Raw genomic sequence first — 6,515 nt, 5'->3', positions numbered from 1 at the left:
AGAAAATGCATATACTAAAATAATTCTTTTTCAAATAACAAAAAAAAGGAATTTTCGGTGTATTGTTATAAGGGTGGTATTAATTTGGTAATTGTGACCTGGTAGACTAACACTGACAAAAATGTATAGACTAAACCAATTCTTAAAGAATAACAAAAAAAACGCGACTTTTCCGTTTATTTTTTTCAAAAGGGAGGTGTTTATTTTTAATTGTGACCTGGTAGGCTAACACAAAACCAACCTACGCGTACAACAAACGGTTGTTTCAAGCACACCCAAAACTGGCGGAAATGCATAGAATGAAATACCTTTTAAAAATAACAAAAACAAAAAACGCAAATCAAACAAACCAAAAAATTCAAATATTTAGCAGCAATTATTATCCAACAAGCAGTGATTTAATTTTTTTTTTTTAATTCGTTTCATTTCCGTTGTCGTTCAAAACTAAAAACAAAATCGATTATTGTGACTGGGCACTACTTGTTTTTCGAACCGAATAAAAGCATTACAATATATTACAACGCAAAACTTAGCCAGGTAGGTAGAAGAGTAACTTATGTTGGCTTAGACAATTTTTTTGGTTTGTTTGCTTCTCTTATCAGAACTCCCCAAAACGGTAAATTATTACTTTTAATTATTTTGAATGCACTAATTTTCTTTGTTACATAATATTTTTCTGCATTATTTTTGGGAGGTTATTTTAACAGCAAGTTACAATTTAACACGTGAATAAATTGAAAAGGTTAGCTCCAGAATAGTTACGTTTTGCTTTAATTAGTGTGCCGAAAAACGAAAATATACTTAAAATAAGAAACAATTAACAAAATATGAAAGTGTATTTTTTATTATTACATCACGACGGTGCCTACCGCGACGATTACGATAAAACATAATAAAACTTAGTTTAACACGTGACTAAACTAAAAACTCTGGATAGGAACAAAAATAAAAAGCATCTCACTCTAGAAGGATTTCTCCTACACTGATTGAGGTCAGAAAAGGTGAAGTACAGTATTAGAACAGATACTTCATTTTGATCTCGGTCTACGCAACATATTTTTTACTTAAATTACATTATTTTTTTCGGGACAAATCCTGTTATAAAAAAAAACGCTAATATTTGGAAGATATACACTTCAATTAATATATATGAAATGCTTTCGTACCTCGCCACGGTACATTCATTTTGGCAACAGGCGCTAGTGCCTGCAATTATAATGGGTGGTCAATGGGTCCAACTAACAACTGTACTTAATTGCTTTTTGTGTTTTGTTTTTGTTTTTGTTTTTGTACTGGTGGGGTGGAGATATACTTTCACCAGGTAACCCCGGTACACGGGTCCTGCTAGTTATTTAATATTATTGAAAATACAAAAAGAATGCAATACCACTATAACGAACTTTTTAAAAATCCTATCTAAAAAAAAATCCAAAATTTATTTCATCAGAATGCATTTCAGTTTCTTCGTGAACAAGTCAGATGACCTTTTGGCTGGAAGCAAAGTGTAGTATCTGTTCTGATACTACACTTCATTTTTCTGTCCTCGGTCAGTGGAGGATAAATCTTTGTAGACTGATACAATTTTTTTTATTTTTTTTCCTATCCAGAGTGCCCCGTTTTGGGGAGCTGGATTTTCCCCACATTAAATATCAACTTGTGTCTAATTTTGCTTTCGAGGAGAGGCAAGTAAATAGGGACAAGTCGGCTATTTTAATATATTTTAATATATTTTAATATATTTTAATAGTTAAATAAAATATTTACTTTTATTAATTTTATTGAGAAACATCATTACATTCACAGCATTTATTCCTTCGTAAACAAGTCAGCCATTTTAATATTTTGTAAATAGTTGACAAAAAATTTTTCGGGAAACATTACATTCGCGGCATTTGGTTTTTATAACCATTTAGTTCAGTTACGATGCTGTAATTAATACGTTAATTTGGTGGATGTTTAGGAAATTGCCCCACCTCTAAATTCCACAATTTACTTTTTTTTTTTTTTTTCACATTAATCTCATCGATTACGAACTTAATTTTCAGATTAAAACAAAAAATTGAAACTTTTTTTATGACTTTTATCGTTCGCCATCAATTTTCAATTATAACATTCGGTGCTAATGCACTTACTGATCCGCGCTATTTTTTAAAATCGTATTTCCAAGTTTAATTAAAGTGTTATGATATGTTTTTTTTTTATTCAATTGTAAGGTTAAAATACAGAATAGGTACAAAACACCCTCCTCTCCCCATATTAAGAATGGCTTTTTAAATAATAACGTTATTATTTCAGCCCGGATTAATAAGTGCATGCATGGGTACCTAACATTCTACTAAATTGAGCACCTACTTTGTGACCGGTGAATATTACCGTTTAAAAAAGTCTTCGGAAGAGAACTTTCTTAACCTCCTCCTCTCTCTCTCTCTCTCTCTCTCTCTCTCTCTCTCTCTCTCTCTCTCTCTCTCTCTTACTTATTTGAAAAAAAAATCCCAACTATAAGAAATTGTGAAAAAAAAACATTTTTGTTTTTAAGAATTTGGTAACAAATTGAAATAATCAGTCCAAGAATGGATATTTACAAAATTTTACGGAAAATAATGCGTTACGTGATGCACAGACAAAACTTCTTGTGGACATGGCATATATATATTCAGCTTTCAAAAATGGCATATAAGTAATGTTCTATTTTAGCGTCGGAAAAAATGTATGACTAAATATTATTTGCATCACATGATATGTTAGACTCATTGAATTGTCGGATGTTTTACTCATAACAAAAGAAAACGTGCTTTTATTTTATACAATTATACAAATTAAACTTTTCATACTCGAACACCTGGAACAGTCGTCATCGAGTTGGAAAGGAAGCAAAAATTTAGCCTAACCCCTTTTTTTAGACGGAAATATTCACTGGTCACGTGAGAGAGATTGCCACAAAGTAGGTGTTTAATTTTAGTAGAACGTTATAATAGAAAACTGATCCCGGACGATAAAAGCCATAAAAAAAAGTTTCAATATTTTTGTTTTAATCTTAAAATAAAAAAAGTTACAATGTTCTGTGTGTTAAATTTTCATTGAAAAAATTCTAAACTTTTTCAATCAATTCTGTTTGGCTTTAAAAGTTAAAAACGAATTTGCTAACAAATTGTTTTAAATTCTTTATTTGTTTTATTATATTTTTTTTTGTTCATTTATTTATAAAGTGTGTTAAAAAATTTTCAACTATCGTGGAATTTCCACGGGTTCTACTAGTAATTATTATTATTATTATTATTATTATTATTATCATCATCATCATCATTATTATTATTATTATTATTATTATTATTATCATTATCATTATCATTATTATTATCATCATCATCATTATTATTATTATTATTATTATTATTATTATTATTCCTCCTCCTTCTCCTCCTCCTACTCCTACTCCTCCTCCTTAGGACACCCTTTGATCTTTTAAGCTCCTGATTTGGAGCCGGGATTGAGGAAGTATCCTCTGAGAATGAATTCCATCTCGTTCAGGGAGACGTTATTAAAGGAAATCATAATGATTATTATTATTATTATTATTATTGTTATTATTATTATTATTATTATTATTATTATTATTATTATTATTATTGTTATTATTATTAATGTTATTATTATTCACTGTTATTTTGTTACGTCTCATTAGACATCTGACTATCTTCTAAATTCAGCTTCAAGTTTAAATAAAACGAAAACACGACCAAAACATTTGCAGGGTTAATCAATGTACAACTGAAATACTGTTGAATATTTCATTCAATAGTTCCCAAAGCGCTTACTTAATTTCTGGAATAAAATGGAATTTAAAAAAAAAAAAAACATTAAAAAATATGTCATTCTTATAATTAACAAAATATATAGATTCGTGTTAAAATGTCAGCATGAAAAATGCAGTGGTTGTAGTTTTTCCTCGATTCCCACAATTTCCGAGTCGATCTTCTTTTTTTTTATTCGTCGCAGATTACAGGTTAGCCTAGGTAAGTAAGTAAGGAGATCTGTGTTAATACCTCGATATTTTGTCATCAACAACATTACTTTTTTTAGATTCGTATATTTCTATTCATTATTTTCCGTTATTACTCGCTGGGTTTTTTTTTTTTTTCTCTTTTATTTATACCTTTCGTCGTTTCCTCTTTTCCTTTCATTGATGTGTCTAGTTTGTCCTTGATTTCTCCAATTTCCTATCATCTGTGCAATTTTTGGCGCACTCCCCAGTTGCCGTCATTTAAAGCCCCCCTCCCCATCTCTCCTCTCCCTTCTACCCCATTCCCCTGTAATTTACAAGAAGACATGCGTTTGTTTTCTTCTTGTTTCTCGTTCCCTTTATTCTGACCTGTATGGTTCATGTGGGAACTTCACTTTCGCGTTGTTCCTGCTGTATTTCTGTTGCGTATGTGTGGAGTGGGTGGATGGCGAAGGGGAGCCGGAGATGGTAGATGAAAACCACAAGAGTCGGCGACTTAATAAGCGGCAAAGATCGCGGAAAAAAGATTGGACAACCATTTAGTTATCCAAACGAGAATCGACGGTCAGCGGTTGCGGCGGCCGGCTACGACCAGGGAACGATTGCGGTCGTCACCCCACAAAAAACGGAAAGCTGACCTCAATCAAGGGGATGGGGTAAAAGTTATTTGAAAAGATGTCAAGAAATTCAATTTGTCAGAAAGATCACTGCTAATGGGAGGGAAGGGGACGAGGGGGGGGGGCGTTGGCAGAAACTCCGTCGAAGTAGTTTTGGTAAAGTGTCGGTCGGGAAATATGTGCGCATGTGAGAGGATGGGTGATGGGAGGGGTTGCTGCAAGGGTGATGGCGGATGGAAGATGCGGTTATTGTAATAGAATGGCACTTTGTATTAGTGGTGGAGACGTGCCGGGTTCGCGGGTGGCGATGTTGATATCGTAAATATAGAATGAATCGAAAATATGACCACGAAGGAAGGGAAACGTGATTTGTTGTAGTTCCAACAGGAATACTTTGGTCGGCCAAGCTAGTGTGAATTGGGAGCGGTTACATCTTCGAATCGAACGGAGCTGTTTGGAAGTTGCAGAAAATAGATCAGAGATGAGGAGAAATGGAGGAACATGAGGAGAGGGCTTGTTTGGTTTCTTAGAGAAGGAAAAGTGCAAATTGTTAAAGAATATGTGAGGAAACCGAGCGAGCATCGCTAGTAGTTCAATAATGCTAGACGAAACAAAGTATGCATTTTAGAAGAAGAAAAAGAAGAAAAAGAAGAATCTAATTTATAAAACACACTATGTCTGTCTGTATGTCTGTCTCCATTTCTTTCAAAGTGCATCTCCTCCGAGACGTAAGCTCGCAGAACGGCATAAGGTGGGTCAAATGATTTCATATTTTGTGTGTCGTTAGGTTTTTTAGCTGCTAAGGGGTCAAAATTGAAAAAAAAAATTGAAATTTGGAAGGCGTAAGTCGACTTAAAGTGCTCGCGTACGCATGTGCAAGTATACGTTTATACGTTAACGTATTTTTTACGATTTGACCTTTGATAACTCTGGTCCTGGATATGACCTTAAATTATATCCAGTGGTGAGGCCCCAGCTTGCGAGCTTTGGGGAGTGTGGAGCATCCCTTTAATTACCATTGCTCCCAGGTCCACTCTGACCCGGGGTGGTAGTACCTTTTAGGGTCCCAACTATAAGTTAAATAGAAACCGACTTGAAAACAAATATATTCTATTAAAATCTTTCTTCAAAATCTTTGGATTCGGCATTAAATAACCTGAAAAGGGTTGATATGCCGTAAAACAAAAAAACAACAACTTGATAACTCTATCAAACTCCGCCGCCAACTTGAAATTTTAGATGTAGGTTAATTTGACATGGATCAAACTTTTCAATTTAATTTGAGCCCAAAAGAATAAATATTAAGGGGTTCAAAAATGGGTTCAAAGTTTAAAATAATTTTGAACTCTGCGGTCTCTACCAAATTACTCAGCCAATTTTGTTCTAAACATTTTAAATTTTACATAAAGTGTATTCAGACAAACGACAAGTTTTTAATCAGTTTTTGACCGAGAATTTGGCTGCCAAGGTGTCAAAGTTCAAAACATTTGGCATTTGCGGTTTCTAGCTAACTATTCAACCAATTTTGGGTCTAAACATTTGAAATTTTTACATAAAGGGTATTCAGACACGCAGCAAGCTTTTTAATCAGTTTTTGGGTGAGAATTTGGCTGCCAAGAGATCAAAGTTGCAAGAGTTGACCTTTGCATACTCCACCAAACTCCTCGCCAATTTTGTGTCTAAACACTTGAAATTTTAGATGTAGGTTACCTAGACATGAGTCAAAATTTTTAATATATATATACATATAGACATACAGTTATGAACAGTGAATAGGGCCCGAGCAAAGCCGGGCTGAGCTGCTAGTAGTTGAATAAGTCTAGAAGAATAAAAGTGGACATTTTAGAAGAAGAAGAAGAAGAAGAAGAAGAAGAAGAAGAAGAAGAAGAAGAAGAAGA

The sequence above is a fragment of the Euprymna scolopes genome, chromosome 1 (assembly GCF_053919585.1).
Source record: "Euprymna scolopes isolate OS-2025 chromosome 1, ASM5391958v1, whole genome shotgun sequence".
Classification (NCBI taxonomy): Eukaryota; Metazoa; Mollusca; class Cephalopoda; order Sepiida; family Sepiolidae; genus Euprymna; species Euprymna scolopes.
Note: the sequence above shows the minus strand (reverse complement) of the source record.